The sequence below is a fragment of the Zeus faber genome, assembly GCF_960531495.2.
Source record: "Zeus faber genome assembly, chromosome: 9".
NCBI classification, from domain to species: Eukaryota; Metazoa; Chordata; class Actinopteri; order Zeiformes; family Zeidae; genus Zeus; species Zeus faber.
The window spans coordinates 25,041,732-25,061,731 of NC_137197.1; the positions used below are offsets into that span (position 1 = coordinate 25,041,732).

The 20,000-nt window shown below is 47.2% G+C and overlaps 1 protein-coding gene across 1 annotated transcript in view; it reads left to right on the forward strand.

Annotated features, from left to right (window-relative positions):
- igsf11 (immunoglobulin superfamily member 11) overlaps positions 1 to 20,000 on the forward strand; it is a 112,485-nt gene that overhangs the window by 42,613 nt on the left and 49,872 nt on the right. The window lies entirely within an intron of this gene.

Below are 20,000 nucleotides of genomic sequence, written 5' to 3' on the forward strand. Positions count from 1 at the left end.
GAAGCAGGTCTGGTCGGAAGCTGACAAGCCATCTATCCCGCCAGGCAATGAACACAGAGCTAGATTTGACATGTGACAAATGTAGCCTAATAGGTTTGTTTGTAGACCGGATTTTCCCTTTCCGGTGTTCGGCTTCAGCGTTTGGAGGTCAGGTTTAACCACCATTTCTGCACCTCCAGAACGTGCGCTTTGGCATTTTTACCGACAAAGCGCCTGAGCCGAGGGAGCGCCGACTTGTTTCTGACTCAGATCTCTTTGCAAAAGTGTTTTTTTTTTTTTTTTTTTTCTCCGTATCATGTTTCCCTAAATTCCCCGCTTTGCTGCCGTCTTCCGGGGGAGCCCTGAGAAAATTCCCTTCAGATGTACAATGTGTTTCTCCTTCTCCGGGTACAGTACCCATGCTTGTGCTCCTCTCTCATCACTCTAGCCTCCTCGGGTGTTGTTTTTCCTTGGTTGGGACAGCACGCAGACTACCTCCTTTGATTACACCCTGGGTATAAGAGAGATGTTTGGAGACAAAAGAAATGCCTCAGAAGAGGAGAAAGTAGCACGGGCTTCTCTATACAGACCCCATTCCCGGCTCTGGGAAAAAAAAAAAAAAAAAGGCCGCCGTGATTGGCAGGCGGGATCTCGGCATCCATTCATCACGTCACGCTTCCGCTCACCGGCACAAGTGATTCTAAACCCAGCGGTTTCCGCCGGTCCGCGCCGCCCTCCGCCCGCCGCCGCCGGCACCACCTCCACCACCTCAGCCTTTCTTTGCCATAAATCATTGTCTAGCCGACGGGCCGCTCAGGCACGGCGCAAGGTGACACTCCCGCCTGCTGGAAACTGCTCGAGATGGGGTAGCGCTACGGGGAAAGAGAGCGAGAGAGGAAGGCGGGTAAGAGAAAGAAGACAGGTCATTGGGGCAGAGGGAAGGACGGAAGGAAAGGAAGGGAGGGAGGGAGGGTACGCTTCTATTCTCCAGCAAGGCGCAGCGGGAGGGTGATCTCTGATGTAAACTCTATTTGTAGCATCGGTGTGTAGAAAGGCTGCAGTCCTGATGGGGAAAAAACCTTGCGGGAGTTCAAACAATAGATCCTGCGGCATGAAGGACATGATTCGAGAAGGCCGACGCCCGATGTCCCCGCACCGCACCCCGAACTCTAAAAGAAATGTCTATTTTTAATTTGAAAAATAATACACTTTAAGAATTCAAAGACCCGTCTCTGTAGGGACTGGACGTGTTCCAGATTCTCGTCTTTGCAGCCGAGCGCCACAGATCGGACTCTCTATTTTTCCAGAAGAATTTATTTCTTCCGGAAAACAAATATCATTTGGAATTCGTACAAAATAAATATCCGTAAAAACCCACTATTTGTGCTTTATTTGGATTCGGCTCCGCCCCTACTCTACCAAAATCTGATGCTTCCATTCCCACACACTTCCATTCACAGCCGTATCTGAATTTTCCTGGAAATAATACTAGGTCGAGAGTGGGGAGATTCACGGGAAGATTTTTTACAGAACATCGAAACCGGCTCCTGTTACCACATGACGCCAATGCTGAACATTGCCAATAGATTTACGGCTTTCAGTGCAAGTGGGAAAGGGGCTTAAGTCAGTGGGTTCCTCTGTAAGAAAATTCCTGAAGCTCAAGTGCTTCCAGCTAAGTACTTTATTACTACAAATAAGCCCGAGCGGCCGTCTCAAGCAGCCATCTTGATCGCAAACCAGCGCACAAAAGCACTAGAAATGTCCCCTGCCTCAAGAAATTAGAGATATGGTTCCTTACACCATGTTAACTGCTGTGAAAGCACAGGAAATACATAACCTCCCGTATTAAATCTTTCATAGCTGAGGGAGAGCCAGCGAGGATGTAGACTGCAAGAAATGAGGTGTGTGTGTGTGTGTGTGTGTGTGTGTGTCTCTGTGTGTGTGTGTGTGTCTCTGTGTGTGTGTGTGTGTGTGTCTGTCTGTTTCTGTGTGTGTGTGTGTGTGTGTGTGTGTGTGTGTCTGTTTCTGTGTGTGTGTGTGTGTGTGTGTGTGTGTGTGTGTGTGTGTGTGTGTGTGTGTGTGTGTGTGTGTGTGTGTGTCTGTCTCTTTCTGTGTGTGTGTGTGTGTGTCTCTGTCCTCCCTCGCAGTCTTCCACTGCGAGTGCATGAGTGGGGGACAAGGTCCAAGGTCTAGTGATGAGCCTAGTGAAGCGCACACAGAGCCTGTTTGTGTGCATTTGTGTGTGCGTCCATGCAGAGACGGACTGGGACTCATTTTCAGCCGGTAGTTTCCTGTTCCTCTTTAGCATTGAACACCTATTGCACAACCTCTACAATATTTTTCAACGTGCACGGGTTTGACAATAATCCCAAAGAAATCTGTAAAAAATAAAAGTTCAAAGGCTTTAAATTGAATTGAAATTAAATTGAAAATATTACCATGTTCAATAATGCTCAGACTAGGAAATAATACAATTGCATACACTACATGTTGCACAGCCCTATAAAATACCTTTATTTTGTAATCAAAAGGCCAAAGACTAGATCCTATAATTATATAGACCTAGTTTGAGTGCTCCCATGATTAAAAAAAAAATAAATAAAAAAGAAAAGCTCTTGAACTTCGAAGCAGCACCTCATTCCGAGGAAGCGACCTTCCGCTCTCCCTTCGGAGTTGATGAATGTTCGTTATAATGTGATGTCTATCACATGAAAACCGGCTGAATAAAATTTTCCTTGAATGAATGGAATACTCTTCCATAGCTGTCAGTCTTTCAGGACCTGGGGTGGGCGGGCAACGCTGTTTTTTGTTATCCAATCGTGGTCGCGAGGGCCGAGTCAGTAGCAGTGTCTGTGAGGACGTGAGGCACCGAGAGCCGGGGCGAGGAGTCACAGCAGCGGCCGGCGCTGCAGCAGGTACGGCGATGATAAAAACTCTTGTAAATGAGATGATAAAAATTGTAATTATTGCCTCGTCACCGGCCCAACAACCAGCGTCCCACCGGGACTCTTCCTTTTTCTCCCGATTAGCCAATCCGGGCCTGCGTCCACGGCCATGTGCATGCGCTTCTGTGTATAGCATTTCTTACATCGAAGTTAGAGAATACGATTTTACGGAAACGTATGGAAATTCGGTCGTGAAGACAACATGATGAGAAGAGAACCATATTCAAGTCGGTATGTCAAAATTCACACTCCCGACATCCATCATATCCGATGTGCAATGAGGCTGGAGCATAAGGTTATGGTGTCAGCTTCCCTAGGGGGGGAAATCAGTTCGCTCATCCTGGCCCTGCGTTGTCTTTTATTTCACGCAATATGGCGGCGTCAGAAAAAAATCGAATGCCCTCACATTGATCACCTACTCAGGTGTAATGGACCCTGCGTTTTGGAGCACAGAAGGCTTTGCGCATCGTCGTTCCGACATCGTAAAACTGCACGTTATTACCGGCATAGCAGGGTCTCGTCGGCAAATAGACGCGGCCCGTCGAGGTTTATTTAGCCCCGTCGATTTATTTCCTGCGGGATCGGACGCAAGCAGAGGCACCCCGGGGGTGGGGGGGGTGGTGTTCATTTATCACCCCTCCTGCGGCCGAGGCCTGGAGTGTCCTTGTGCAGGGTGGCGATGGAGACATGAGGGAGTCTGGGCCATTCCTCTGCCGACGCCCCATCTTTTCACTGTGACTGTGAACTTGAAGTACAATGTATTGTCTATGTTGTGGATGAAAAACTTGTTTGCAGAAGGACATGGTCGCCATTAAATAAATAAATAAATAAATTAAATAAATGTGTTTTGCTCAATCGACCTGCCCTGTCAAGGTAAAAACCAAACCATCAAAATGTTGGACCCTTTGATGATATGCGTGTTCGGACAGTTGAAGCCGGTCTCAGATGTCCACGTACGAGTTCCAATTCAGCGAGAGCGCTGTGGGAGCATTCTGGTTTTAGGAAGCACCTGAACATTCTTTTTCGTGGCAGCTCGGCGGGAAAGGTGAAGCGCCGGATCAGGTGGCTTCCGTGCGCGCCCTGCCCCGGTTGTCCAGGCGGCTCCCGAGGTCAGACGGTTGGGCCCGGACGTGGACCGATACGAAAGGGATCGGCCGAGGACGGGCGGCTGGCCGAACGGACGGACAAAGGATGGGGAGGGGGAAGGGAGGGGTCGAGACGTCCAGGAACGTTTGTTTCGAATGGTTTAAACTCACCCTCGTGCTCCCCTTTCTTGTGGTTTAGGTCCTTCCAGTTAAACCTCTCTTCTGCGATCCTGTACTTTACCCACTTATAACATCCCGTGGTGCGGCGGTGTGCCATGAGGCGAAGCTCTCTCGCACAGTTGATTTTTTTTATGCAAAATTGAAAAGCAAAGTAGCTGGTCTATAGCGTAAGGTTGCTAGAGGTTCACCTCTACTCCTTATCTTGTTGGCATGTTTTTCTGCTTGCCGACGGTCCTGACATGCACTCACGGGAAATTTGGAAAAGTGCTTTTCCGCTGTGTCAATGTAGTGGCGAGCACACACGCACACAGACACAGACACACACACACACACACACACACACACACACACACGTGTACATGTGTATCTCTTGCTTCAGGCATTTCTTCTGCTTGGCTTGCAGTGATTGTCCTCCTGTCTAATGGAGTTGAATAAAACTAGATTCTCCAACCCACACTGTTAGCAACACTTAACCGGCCGTCCAGTCCAGACCGGCAGCTATGACTCAAACTGAGAACCTGCTTCGATAAGGATGACCATTTTGTGACATTTCAGATACCTATTGACACACTTATACGCATGTATTTCTGTATGAATACACACACACACACACACACGCACGCGCACACACATACACAACAGACAAACAAAATAATAAAGACATTTTCAGGTGCACACACAAACACACACACACACACACACACACACACACACACACACACACACACACTCACACTTTAATGACTGCTCTCACACCTTGTCAGGACAGTCAATTTTTACAAATTTCACCACTGCTTCACACCTCGGCAATTCATTGTCCCTGCTTAACAAGTGTTCCTTTCAATACACGCTCATCTCCCACTTGATCACACCTGCTTGGATTTGGCAGCACTCAGTTCCAGTTAACAACTCAGATATATTTTGAAGAAAGGACCGCTAGAAACATTGCACCGCGCACACAATCAACGCAGCCTTGAAGCGGGCCTAGCAGGCTCTCTTCCCCCGAGGGTAGAATTTAGTTTTTCCACCGTGAGGTGTGAACAAGGCGTCTACACGTACGCGTGAGTCTCGTTCTCCCAGACGGCAGTGGGACTATTTGTGGCCGTTTCCTCACCAGTCTCCCAGTGTGCCTGGAAGATGACGTGTGAATTTTAGCTGTCACCTACTCCCGGGGTAGAGGGGGGGGGGGGGGGGGGGGGGGGAATGCAGAAAAGCTTGAGGAATGGAAGACTCAGCTTTTTAACCCATCCTGGCTGTTAGTAGCAGTGGGCAGCCTGGGGAGTCACTGAAGGAGAAGATGGGCAGCAGCTGCCACCGAGACATGGTCCCCCAAGCTTTGATGGGCTTTTTTTTTTTTTGGTGCTTGTATGATCCATTTGGTATGAGAGTGCATTAGGGCCACTGAAATTAAATTCATTTCCGGAACTTCTCTCGGAAATTTCCCGCATTCGATTCGACATATTCTAGATACTTTCTTTCTTAGAGGAAAAACCCCCGCCAAACCTTCTTCCGTGGCCAGAACGTGTTTTTTTTTTCTTCCCACCTGTGGTTTTCACATGGCAGCAGAGGACCCCCACGGACAAAGACCGGACTGCTTGTGATGTTAACTAGTTATTAGAGGAGAAATAACTACTTTGTTGTCAGGTATTACCCGAACCTTGCTTCGAAATGGCTGAATGTGAGTTTTTTCTAACTACAGTACAGTGAGTCTCTTTATTCCTGAACTGACTCGAGGTCAGCTGATGGGGATGAATGCAAAGGACTCTATGAGTGAGAGGCACATTCGGAAATAAAGCAGCTCTGCATCTTCATGGGTGTGACAGATTTGCCACACCAGCAGTAAAGGCCAAATTTCTAAACTTTTTGGACCAGGTACAAGTTGGTCAACAGAGGTACAAAACTACAAACCGATATCCATGCCAAGGGAACAATGAACATACCTATAGGGTACCGCTGGTGTGTAGCGTGACATACCCTACTCTACTTTATCTTCTCAGGGTGCAGGGTTCCTCTGAGAACGAGCGCGTCATTGAGAGCAACGGAAATGTCGACGTCGGCGTTGTTCAAAATGAGCGCGATCTTTTCGAACTTTGCCCTAGTCTCTGTGCTTGGTCGGCTGAAAGAAGTTCAGGCTTTTTTACTATCAATTCTGTCTCCCTTAATGGAAAAAAACAACAACCAAAAAAAACGAGGTGAGTTTCAGGTTTGTTCCCCCCCGAATATACCCCCGAAAAAGCACGACCATTGTAGGCCTCCAACCTGAACCACTTCCCAAGCACAGCTGCCGCCCAATCTCCTGCCCAACGCCGGGGAAAGATGAATTAAAGCCCAGCTCTGCATTTGAACTTCAAAGCAGAGGCCTCATGTGTTATTGAAATAGGTTGGCATAATTAGTTTGGCCTGACCTGAGCTCTTAAGGCTTATCCATTGCTGTTTTTTTTTATTTTTTTTTATTTTTATATGTGGGTATGTGTTGTTTTATTTTATTCATTTGAAGCCCCGAGGAAGGGCTCACAGCGCAAATCATTTTCTGTCGCAGCGAAAGAGGAGTAGAGACTCTAAGCCGCTTGTCTTGAGTAATTGGTTACTAATCGGCCATGTCCGTAATAGAATATTTGATGTGGAAGAAGTAATTTTGAGAATCTGTTGGGGCTGTTTGGCATAATTAAGCAGTAACACTAATGCGGAGGGTGAAAATTGCATTTCCCTTCAGCCTGATAATGGAATCTGCCTGTTGAACTTAAATTCGGGAGTTAGGCAACACTGTCGTAATGAGTTTGGAGATACAGACAATTTTGTGCCTAAATCTGAAGGTGGTAATTGAACACAGAGTGGTGGCAGGTTGGTGTCCATTGTCATGATGGCAACACATGGTAAGAAGATGGACTGAGGGTGTGAGGGTGTGTGAGCAGTTGGGGTTATCAGCTCTCCTGCTCTACGGCCTTGAGCTATCCATCCAGGGTTGAATACAAATTTGGGATGCCATGTTGCCTTTTACCATTTCTAGTAACTTACAGCTCCACAGCAGAGCGACCTAATGAGTGCCGCTTCCAAAGATGGTTTGATATGGTGAGATTTGAACTCCAATGTCATCCACATTACAGTCCAGGTCATTACGGAGCTGAAGTTGTCCTTTCATTACTCTGACATGGATTACATTTTTATTTGGTATTCTGTTCCTTTTCTCGGGAGGATGTTCAAATTGTTTGACCGTGCTGCCGTCGATGGGTATCGTGCCCGTGAATTCAAGCTCAGCGGAAATCTTCGCATTGAATCCATCCAATAACAGCTTTCATTCACTAGGATGGCACTGCCGTGGCGTTGGCTGTGATTCAGGTACAACGTTGGTTTAATGCTTGCAGAGGTGAATTAATTTGACCCCTATTCACTTCTATTACAAGTCCCAGAGGAATCGGGAGAATCTCTCTCATGTCCGGAGGTGGTTGTAACCTTAACACAGGGATTTGGGGGGCCCCCGCCATCCCCATCCCCGAGCTTCCATGTCCAACCGAGCCGCCATTCCCATTCCACCCCATGGTTGGAATAAACCTTTGCTGTGACCATCGTTCTGTAAAGCAGTGTGGCTTTACAGGTTGTGACCTAACCCAGCTGTCCCTGCTGCGCTCAGAGTGCGTGCATGCGTGCGTGCGTGTGTGTGTGTCTGTGCGTGTGTGTGCCAGGGAGTGTTTTCCGTTTGCCCGTGCAGATGGTGTGTGTCTGACTGAGTGTGTGCTCAGTGTGTCATGAAGAGGAAAATCAGGTCGTTCTCCACATTGATCTGCTGCGACATACGGTACCTGGCCAGCCGCTCCCTCGCCGCCGCCCGTCCACAGCGTCACCCACTGCCAAACATCATGACCTGCTTCGATGCCCCTCTCGCCGTCACCCCATCCCTCACTCCCTCCATCCCTGACTCCCTCTCTCCCTCCCTACCTATGTCTGCTAGACCAGCTGTGCTGTAACATACTACTCTCATACTCTCTCCATTAAGCCTGTCGTCACTGGCTGTACGTCATACTGATAAACAAAGGGACTTACTCTGGTTCAAAAAAAAATAGAGTTTTTGCCTCTCACCATCTAGTCTCACCAGCACTAGATTTTTATTTTTGTTCTAAACGCACACAAAATATTTTGTGTCTTTCTTTTCACACTGTGCACACATGCCCTGAAAAAAAAAATCACGCGATCGACTTAAAATAAAAAAAGCTCTTTGATTTATCGCTTCATATTTTTTGCTCAAAATGTCGATGTTAATTTCTCAATTTCAAGTTGACAACACAGATGAAATATCAATTTTATAAATGTATGCAAAAAAAAATAAAAATACTTTTTTTCAGTGTGGAACCACTTTAAGATGCATAAACCGATTTCAAGAGAGGGATAATAAAATGGATAAATAATAAAGTTGATGGACAAATAAACAAATAAATAAATAAATAAACAATTAAATAACAACAAAACACGAAGACATCGGCTGTGGTGAGTGTTGTTGAACAGTGAGGCAAATTCGTGAGGCAAAGGGGTCTTCAAGTTCATATACGCTCTTGTGCTCGGGTGTGAAATGTGGTTAGAAGTGTCGGAGTGTGTCAGTGTAGCAAAAAAACAAACAAATGTTTCAATCGCGTACGTTGCGAACAGTCAGACATACATAGCACATTTCTGGGATTCAAATAACTGGAGTTGGACTTAAAGGGTGAAGCACTTCAAGGGTGTGCTGCGTGAGGGGTTCATCCTCGGCGGTGTATTGTTTTGGGTTTTCATTCCACAAAAAGTTTTTTTTTTTTTTTTTTCCAATGGTCACACATGCAGACTAAAAGGACTTCCTTGGGAATCCCAGGGTGTTTATTTCAAAGAACATGGTTTGCTTTGTGGGTTTTCATAATATGTTTTTGATGATGAAAGATATATTTCTCTGGTCATGCGCCAGATTCCTTGACTTTCCAAAGAAGGGTTTTTCAGGGAAAGAAGGGAACAACAATTAAAAAATAATATTCCACATTCCATGACTAAAAAAAAACAAAAAAAAAACAAAAACCTCCGATGGGTTTCAAAAAATACAGTCCTGCTTGAGATCGTCGAGCTGACGGCTCCAAAGGGGGCGTCGCTCATGGATCACGGCGCCGCTCGCATAATTCGCAACGGGGTGATCGGCGCCTCGCCTTCGACTTCGAGACACCTCAAGTGTGTGTGTGTGTGTGTGTGTGTGTGCGTCTGGGGGGGGGTTGGCGGTAAGAGGAGGAGGAGAAGGTGAAGGGGACGTCGGGAGAGGTGTTGAGGAGTGTTGGGATGGGCGGGGGCGAGGTAGGAGCTATTTTTACACCGTAACAGCTGTGGCATTTAAACGGCCCAGGGAAGAAGAAAAAATAAAAATAAAAAAATAAAAATTGTGTCTACGGTTATTTCGAGAAAGGCCGAGCGCCTCGAGCAACGTCTCCGGTCTTGGGAAAAGGAGGTGTATTGGGTGGGGCGGGGGTGGATGGGTGGGGTGGGGCGTGAGAGAAGCCCCCCCATCCTCCCCCCGTCGTGACCCCCAGCGAAAGTGAAGAAGGGATCGCGTTGCCGCCGCCCGGTGCCGCTGAGTGAAGTGGGGCTATTCCGAGAGGCGGTTTACGGTTTCCATCTTTGTCACGTCCAAATACCAAAGACCTGCCTGGTTGCTCTTTGCTTTCATCCATCTTCCACGAGGCGCTGGCTTCATCTCGTCCGAGTCCCGAGACGTCTGAATACCGGCGGATTAATGTCTCCCCGGGGGTGGGGGGGTCTCCATCTTGTTTTCCATTCCCCACGCCGCTCTGCGTAAAGAGCGGCGTGGGGGGGGGGGGGGGGGGGTTTGGGAGCGTGTAGGAATGGAAGACGGGATTGAAAGACGGATCGGTGCGCCGCTCCAGTCGCTTCAGAGTTCCATCTTCGGTTCCACATCGAGACTGGTCCCCCCGCCGCCCTCGCCTCTCTGCTCCTCACCCCGGGCCGCAAAAAGATCTAACGCCGCAATCATCTTATCCAGCCGCGCTCGGTGGTCCGGCCGCAAATTAGCATCCGACTCAGGAGGCAGCAGGCGCGGCAGCGTCTCCTCTGGAGATTTTTAATGCACCACGGGGTCAGAGAATCCGTCTCTCATCATCCTGAACTTATCTTTCCCTCGGCTACAGCATTTTTAATAGCCCAGCCTTCCCTCTGAGGTGCCCGCTTTGACTTCTTCATTATTTTTTTATCCAAGGTTTTCTCTTCGGGAGAGATCTCCCTTGTAGATTCCGTGACAGATCATTTGGAAAAATGATGCCTCCTACACAAACAGAAGACTTGTTTAACACCCGTGTTTAAATATTACGCCTCGTAAAATGTCCTCTAATGTGCAAAACCCACCTTAATACCGGAGGACTTATTTCGGGCGCCGTAGAGACTACACCACATTCCAAATTATTATGCAAATTGGATTTAAGTGTCCTAAACATTACATTTTTTGTTTTTCAATTCAACTCATGGATGGTATTGTGTATCAGGGCTCTTTGGATCACTGAAATCCATCTCAGACACCTGTGATAATTAGTTTGCCAAGTGAGCCCAATTAAAGGAAAACTACTTAAGAAGGACGTTCCACATTATTAAGCAGGCCACAGGTTCCAAGCAATATGGGAAAGAAAAAGGAAAAGCATCAAATAGTGCAATGCCTTGGACAAGGTGTGAAAACATTAGATATTTCATGAAAACTTAAGCGTGATCGTACTGTGAAGAGATTTGTGGCTGATTCAGAGCACAGACGGGTTGGTGCAGATAAAGACATAATGAGGAAGGTTTCTGCCAGACAAATTCATCATATTAAGAGAGCAGCTGCAAAAATGCCGTTACCAAGCAGCAAACAGGTATTTGAAGCTGCTGGTGCCTCTGGAGTCCCGTGAACCTCAAGGTGTAGGATCCTCCAGAGGCTTGCAGTTGTGCATAAACCTACTATTGGGCCCCCCCTAACCAATGCTCACAAGCAGGAACGGTTGCAGTGGGCCCAGAAATACATGAAGACTAATTTTCAAACAGTCTTGTTTACTGATGAGTGCCGTGCAACCCTGGATGGTCCGGATGGATGGAGGAGTGGATGGTTGGTGGATGGCCACCATGTCCCAACAAGGCTGCCACGTCAGCAAGGAGGTGGCGGAGTCATGTTTTGGGCCGGAATCATGGGGAGAGAGCTGGTAGGCCCCTTTAGGGTCCCTGAAGGTGTGAAAATGACCTCGGCAAAGTATATAGAGTTTCTGACTGACCACTTTCTTCCAAGGTACAAAAAGAAGAACCGTGCCTTCTGTAGCAAAATCCTCTTCATGCCTGACAATGCACCATCTCATGCTGCAAAGAATACCTCTGTGTCATTGGCTGCTATGGGCATAAAAGGAGAGAATCTCATGGTGTGGCCCCCATCATCCACAGAGCTCAACCCTATTGAGAACCTTTGGAGCATCTTCCAGCAAAAGATTTATGAGGGTGGAGGCAGTTTGCATCAAAACAGCAGCTCTGGGAGGCTATTCTGACATCCTGCAAAGAAATTCAAGCACAAACTCTCCAAAAACTCACAAGTTCAATGGATGCAAGAATTGTGAAGGTGATATCAAAGAAGGGTCCTATGTCAACATGTAACTTGGCCTGTTAAGATGCTTTTGATTGAAATAGCTTTTGATTTCAGTAAATATGACCTAATGCTGCAAATTCAACAAATGACCAATTTCAGTTCTTTACAACCTATAAAATGTTTTGAAACTCTGTTGTGCATAATCATTTGGAACAGTGCATTTTGAGTTTTTTATTTTTGAAAAAAATGCTGTTATCATTAGTTCAATAGCATTGGAATTATACCCTAACGGTTGATGACTTGAAAATTATACTGACTGTCATTTGCATCGACTATTTAGGAAAATCAGAGAAAAATCTCATTTGCATAATAATTTGGAACGTGGTGTAGTGAGCAGAGGAGTAACTAACTGGCAAAAATAATTTGTCTTCGCCAGTGATCGCCAAGCTCATTAATCAGCCGAGGCTAAAACATGAATGCGTAAACAGCTTTCGCACCGATCCCCGAGTGAAGTACATGTCATTACCGGCCAGATTACGGGGAATATGTGATACGACTCTTTCAGACTGTGTTCGCGATTCCGATTAATTCGAGGGCGGGGGGCTGTCCTCGTGAAACAGTCGATCGAGGCCACGACAAATCGCGCGCAAAGAAAAAAAATCACGCTCCCCTCGCAGCTTTTTTCTTGAGGTTTCTGACGTCTTAACGACCAATCAGCATCACGTGGGCACTGATCACTCCATCGCTCTCCGGGCCGACGGCCTATGTGTAAACAACAGTCTGTTGGGTCCGGCTGCTTTTCACGTCTATTAGAAGGTAATAGCCTTGGTAATGTGTTCTCACGTCGCGCTGCGGCCGCTATCCCGGCGTCACCGGCGCTCATGATTTAAGATGCCGGTCGGGCCGCTCATTACTCCGGTTCCAACCGAGTTCACTCTCTCTCTCTCTCGCTCACTCTCTCTCTCTCTCTCTCTCTCTCTCTCTCTCTCCATTTCTCTCTCTAGTTCTCTATTACTCTGTCATTCCATTTCTCTGTTTCCTCTCCGTCACTCTCTCTCTCTCGTTGTATTCATCCCTGTTTCACTCCGGCGCGTTCTCTTTCTCAATTTCTCTCTCTCTTTCTCTCTCTCTCATTCGCTGTCTCTGTATTTTCTCTCACTCCATTTCTCTCTCTGTCTGTTTCTCTTGTCCCTATTGCTCTCGATGTACAGTGTCTCTCATTCTGTTGCTCTCCGTGTTTCACTCTCTCCCTTTCTCCATTTTCCCTCTCTCCCTCATTCGATTTCTCTCTTACTCTCCCGTTCCCATTTCCTAATTTCTCTCGTTTTATTTCTCTATTATTGTATTTCACCGTCTACATCTCAATCTCCTTCCATTTCTCTCTCATTTACAGTCCTTTCTCATTCGCTGTATTTCTCTCTTTCTATTTCTCTATTGATCTCCATCTCTTTCTCTCTGTCTCAGACACATTATATTAGTCTCTCTCTCTCTCTCTCTCTCTCTCTCTCTCTCTCTCTCTCTTTCGGTGTGAATTGGAGGATTTGCAGCCCCCAATTTCTTGGTGACTGCATTTTTCCCACTGCATACAGAGAGTTAGATCAGCTGTTCTGTTACCACACGCATGTATATGCTGTATTCGCCACCGCTCACATCGTCTGTGTGTGTGTGTGTGTGTGTGTGTGTGTGTGTGTGTGTGTGTGTGTGTGTGTGTGTGTGTGTGTGTGTGTGTGTGTGTGTGTGTGTGTGTGTGTGTGTGTGTGTGTGTGTGTGTGTGTGTGTGTGTGTGTGTGTGTGTGTGTGTCACATGCTCCGGCGCAACGTGGGTTTGAATGCAGCGAGAGGGAGCGAGGGTAAGATATTATGCGCGTCACGTCAGGGCCAATTAAGCCCCTGCTTACTGGAGCCCCTTTAAGTGTGATTTTTCACAGGAGCGAGCGTGAAATCTCGAGAATGGGATCGAAATTGCACTCGACTCCCGATCAAGCTGCCGACGTCTTCATCCATAACCAGTTTGTTCGGGTGACACACCTCATGAGACGGTTCATTTGGTCAAAGTCATCATGGCAACACCAAAAACTATTTTATGTACAGTACTAACTATACTGGATGTCAATAGCAACCGACGTGGTTGGGTTTCCTGTACATGGCCAAAACTGTGAGAACTTAAAATGGAAATCCGTGTGTTTTTTTAGTTTTTTTTTATAAACATCCCATACATGATATTTTATCCCATATCAATTCAGCTGGCGCTTTATAAGAAACGGCCATTCAATGTATTTGCGTTGTGTTTGTGCTCCTCCGTGCGCTGTTTCCAGTGTTGGTGGCGGGGTCCGCCATCAACCCTGCCGCCTCAAGTGACCGTGACGAAAACAAATCAATCAGTAAAAGGCGAACTTTAGAGAAAAGAAAGTGTCTTAGCTCAAAGACACGAGTCAAGCTGGATGTTGGACAAAAAATGTCGGAGCTTCTAATGGACTTATGGGACTTATTGTAATCCACCCAACACGGACGATCATACTACGGAGCTCCACTTTAAGCACCTCCTTTGATAATTTATCTTAGGTCTCTCTAAGAACCGCCTGTCTCTGGGCAAAACCCAACTCTGTGCTGTTCTTGGCCTTGAACCCGAGCCTCAGCTCGCAACCGTGGGGAATCGTACCCGGGCTGCCTGTGATTTAAACTTAGCGTGCTCTGGCGTGCACCCCCCTGGACCGAAAAGCGATCCACGGCGAGCGCCATTGTAAAAGAAAATCACAGGAGCTCTCCTCAAGCGGATTCATGTGCGAAACCGAAGACTGGATGTGTGATGGGGAGACGACGGCAAAGTGAAATGACTGGAGGATTGTATTTTTAGATGCCAAGGAGGGGATCTATCAGCCTCCCTCTCTCTGTGTCTAACTGCCTCCCTATCTGGTTACTGTGTTTATGCATCGTACCACAGTTACACAGCTCTGTATTTTTGGTCCTGAGTGAAATGCCCCCTCTCATGTCGTGTCTGTTCCCCCACTACATTTTACAAGCGTGTTTTTCGTCAGACCCGCTCTCCAGAGACTGAAAAAAATGAGCTGTGGAATCTCAGCGCGGTAGCCATGGGTAGACGGAAAGATGTGTTGGTGCCTGTACCGTACCTGCCTGTTTTTTTTTTTTTTGTTTTTTTTTATTTCTTTGATTTTTATTTTGCATAACTAGGGCGAACTTGCATCGTTAATAATTGGTTGTTTTGAATGAAACCGTTCTTGTCTGAGTATTTATTTTTATTTTTTCATGTCGACTTTTCCTGGAGTTTACTGTCTGGAGTCTAGATGCAGGATGCCGCACAGCTGCGTCCCTCTGCCCCCCCGCGTGTGTGTGTGTGTGTGTGTGTGTGTGTGTGTGTGTGTGTGTGTGTGTGTGTGTGTGTGTGTGTGTGTGTGTGTGTGTGTGTGTGTGTGTGTGTGTGTGTGTGTGTGTGTGTGTGTGTGTGTGTGTGTGTGTGTCGAGTTTTACAGCGCTTGTTTGGGTGCAATGTGTGTCCTCATGGCGTGGTGCGTGGATGTGTCTAGGCGCTCTTTGCACGTCTCAAAGTGCTGTTGCGCTTCTCAAAGGAGGGGGTGGGATTCCGTCCCAAAAGGTCCTCATAATATTTGATGTGACCTCCATAACTCAGCGTCTGACTTGGCTTCCGTTTGTGACTTAATGGATTTCCCTTTCGACAGCGCCCGCCGTCGTTGCCGAAACCCTTCTGTACAAATTAGGTTGAATCATGTTTTTGGGGAGTTTGTCCGTGGGCAGTGAAGAAAAGAGGTGGTTTTTCCACTTTTCTTACCGAATGTCACAAGTTTGGCTCGCTGCGGTAACCCAACTCTCATATCCCTCGCAATTTAGGGACAGAACAGCCTTGCTGTCTGTGCAACATTCAGTAATGCAAGTCAAATTGTTATTCATACATGGTCATAAGTCTAAATACTTTTTTACAGCCTTGTAGATGCGAAGCTACGCGGCATGTCAGAGGTGTCAAGAGTGACCTGGCATGCCCCGCTGTTTATAGAGGGAACAGACAGTAAGTCTGTTTATTCTTTCTGCCTGCCGCTGGGTCTATCTTCACAGAGGAAATTGAGAAGAAGCGTCCTTTTGTTTATTGATGGGTTTTCCGCTTTCTTGATCCCCGAGTAGAGTTCCAAAATGGAGATACTAAACAAGAAACCCTTGGTCTCTTGACGAAGGATGAAGGACGGATGGGCACTTTACTTTCCCGATCGCATCCCGTTGTGGCTTCACCAGGAACGTCCAGCCACGACGCCTTAGATAAAGGACCCAACTTGGACCCGCCCTCGGCCTCCGCTTCACTCCAGTAACTCTTTAGGTTGTTTATTGACACAGCGTATGTGCGTCGTAGGGTGTAATTTCCATTTACTGGGCGTGGCCCTGTCGAATAGGGTCGCATCATGTGCTGATCTGCCCCCAAGTCCCCGGCGAGAGGAGACAACAAGACTATTTAGAGGCTCCAGCCGGGAGGACTGTCACACGGAGGGGGGAAGGCCGCTCGGCAGCTGCCCCGTCGCTGAGTGGAGCCTCTTGTGCTCCCGAACTGAAATCGGGGCCCGGGTCTCGCTCCACGGCCGATGAATGACTGTGAACTCAAGCAGGCTTTCTCTTAGCAGGGGCTGTCCTAAAATCACCCCATCCGGAGTCGGGGTTAGCTTCCCCTGATGTTTTGCAATCTAGTCGGAGATTCGTCTCTAGCAAATGTTGAGTCACAGCAGAGGCCCCCTTGCTTTTGAACAATCACAGATGAGCCGAACCAATTTGAGTCGACTCATTCCGGTTTCTGCCTTCATTGCGGCGGTAATCATTTATTTTTTATGTGCTGGAAATATCAATAATTGAAATGACAAGTAAAAAAAAGAAAATCAAAAATTTATCATTTCAGCCTCATGTAGTAGTAGAGCACGTGTTCATACGACTGGCTTGTTTTTGAAACTTCACTGAAGTCTCCGACTTGCCCTCGATTTGAGCCGTAACGATGCCAATCTACTCTTAATTAACTTAAGAAATACTCTCATTTGGTCCTAAGCTAAATTTATTCGACGAAGTTCCTCATGCCATGAGCACACTACACGACACAGATCTCTGTACCATTCACACTACACTTTCTGTCTTGTGATCGGGAATCTTGCAGTCTTGTGGTTTCACACTACAAGACCGATCGTCGACAGGAAGTCACACATTACAAGATCTTTCACCAGGAGGAATCCCCGATGAGTCTGTCGGGTCTCCAAACTTACGCTTTGTCCTGAAAACACGCAAGAATTGACGGAAATGAGGCGATACCATGCGCCGGGCAGGATTATTTATTTATTTTTATTCGATTCTGGATCACTGTAAAAAAAAAAAAACCCTATAAAAGCAGAATTTAAATAAGAAATATATTAAAACCTAGAGGACGAAGGTAAAATAGGTATGTCGTGTGTTTCTGGCTGCTGCTCTTTGCATCTGTCTCACCTTATTGACTCCACCCCCTCGCCCCCTGTCTACTCTCATTGGCTGTAGCTCCTTGCGTCACTCCTGACTCGATCCCGACACAGTCGGATATTAAACCTGCTTGATATCTCGTTGTCGTCGGCGAACCATCGCCGAGTACTCGGCGAGCAGTCGGATCGTGTAGTAGTTCACACCACACTCTCAGCGGGCTTTTCTCGGCGAGCTCCAAAAACCTGTCGGCGAGCGGAAAAATCAGCCCAGAATCACGTAGTCTGAACTGGGCATTGGTGACGGACTCGATGCCCCCTCCACCGTCCTACACACACACACACACACACACACATACATACATGATACATACGCGGAGCAATCCCGACTATCGAGTCTTTAATCGATAGCAACAACACACACACACACACACACACACACACACACACACACACACACACACACACACACACACACACACACACACACACACACACACACACACACACACACACGTTATCTCAGTTGCTTCTTGACCTTTGTCTGTGCGATAACATTGTAATACAGTATTACCAGAAGAGCACTAGGAGCGAAACGGATCTGGTTGATGCTAATTGATATTCTAAACTTGCCTGTCCACACCCGGGGCGAAGCCGTCTACATTAAGCAACAGAGGATAACTTAAAAAAAAAAATAAAGTATTTTCTTGTCGATCCAAGCAGATTTTTTGTTCCGAGTGAACCGCCGAGAGTTCCTCGAGGACAGATTCCCGAGAAGAGAACATTTAGCTTCTTCTTTTCTTCATCCCTCTATTATCGCGTTCCGTATCGGAGGGAACATGCAAGGAGGGTTGACTATCATCATCCATCCATAATCATTGTAAGTCGGCGGCTCCCCGCTGCTCTAATATGTTAATTTCATTACATTTGGGAGCGTTTGCTGTAGTTTCTGTGCATGCTTCTGACCAGGAATAGAATTTGATTAACATTTGAGGTCGCGCCTTGCAGCGCTAGTCATCTTTCTTTCTCACATCATGGCAGCATAGCAAGGTCTTTGCACATACAGTCAGTCTTTCTGGACCAAATCGACCGATTTCTTTGGAAAACAATGAGCTGGAAATGCAACAAGTCTTCCAAGCCGACATGTTTCGTCCTGTCACAGATGTTTGGATGACATCCAACCAGATCGATCAGTAGCAGCTCCCGAAAGGTGATAGCCCAACCATCTTTCTGTCTCTGTCTCTGTCTCTGTCTCTCTCTCTCTCTCTCTCTCTCTGCTGTTCTGCTATAACACAGCTTACTCGACCGGCCAACAAGTTGCATCTGGAAGCTCCATGAGATATAATGGACAATGTTTGGCGTCTTCACTGCCCTCCTTTCCTTCCTTCTTCCTTCCTTCCCTTTCTTCTCCCTAACCCCATCACTTCTACACTACTCCTAGCTCGTGCCAGGGCCCTCGGAGCCAATGGCGAGCAGTCTTTTGAATTAAAAAAAAAAAAACCCTCCCCAGGACGCGATGTAGCTGGGGGATTTCATCCAAGGTCACTCATCCATTTTCCACCCTCTGACAGTTCTGTGGTACAGATGTGGGTCAAAAGCTTTCTCAGTGTCGCCGTAATATCCTCTTCTCACTGCCCTCCTGCAAAAGTTACTTTACGTGGAGCAGTGTATATTTTTCCGATCAGCCACAACACTATAACAACCTGCCTAATATTGTGTAGGTCCCCCTTGTGCTGCCGAAACAGCTCTGACTCACCTTAACGTTGTTGAGGTAGGTGGTATGTCCACATGAATGTCAGGAACCAAGGTTTCCCAGCAGAACATTGCCCAGAGCATCACGCTGCCTCCACTGGCTTGACTTCTTTCCATGGTGCATCCTGGTGCCTTCTCTTTCCCAGGTCAACGACGCACAAGCACCCGACCATCCACATGACGTAGAAGAAAATGTGATTCATCAGACCAGGCCACCTTCTTCCATTGCTCCATGGTCCAGTTCTGATGCTCACGTACCCATTGTAGAGGCTTTCGATGGTCAGCATGGACACTCTGACCGGTCTGTGGCTCAGCAGCCCCACACGCAGCAAGCTGTGATGCACTGTGTGTTCTGACAGCTTTCTATCATAGCAGCATTAACTTTTTCGGCAGTTTGTGCTACAGTAGCTCTTCTGTGGGATCGGACCAGACCGGCTAGACTTCACTCCCCACGCGCATCAATGACCTTGGGCGTCCATGACCCTGTCGCTGGTTCGCCGGTCGTGGTCGCCGGTTGTCCTTGCTTAGAATACTTTTGGTAGGCACTCACCACTTCATACTGGGAACACCCCACAAGACCTGCTGTTTCCATTTTGAATTTAGCCTCCACCCCGACTGATGGCTGTGGCGGGAGCCACGGCACGTCCGGCACGGGTAAATTTACTCTTCACTGTCACGGTTTTGCCCTCTAACAGGTCTATATCCCCCCTAGCCTCCCACGCTAATCGACTGATTGGTTTTTCCACATCATTTGCTAATCGTCCGGTGCTTTAGACAGGGTGGCTAACCATTACGGGCCGCCATTAGGTGTCCCTACAAATGGGACATGCCGAGAATAAGATAAGATTAGATACGATAAGATAAGATACGATAGGTAAATCTTTATTAATCTCTGTGGAGAGATTCAGGTGTTATAGCAGGATAAGAAGAATTAAGTGAATTCAAGAGCAGTAATTCAAGCACCTGCTTCCTAGTGAGCACTATCCTTCCTGGTGAGAACTAGGCTACTAGTGAGCACTCTTCTACGGTGACTAGACTTCCCAGTTTGTCTTGGATT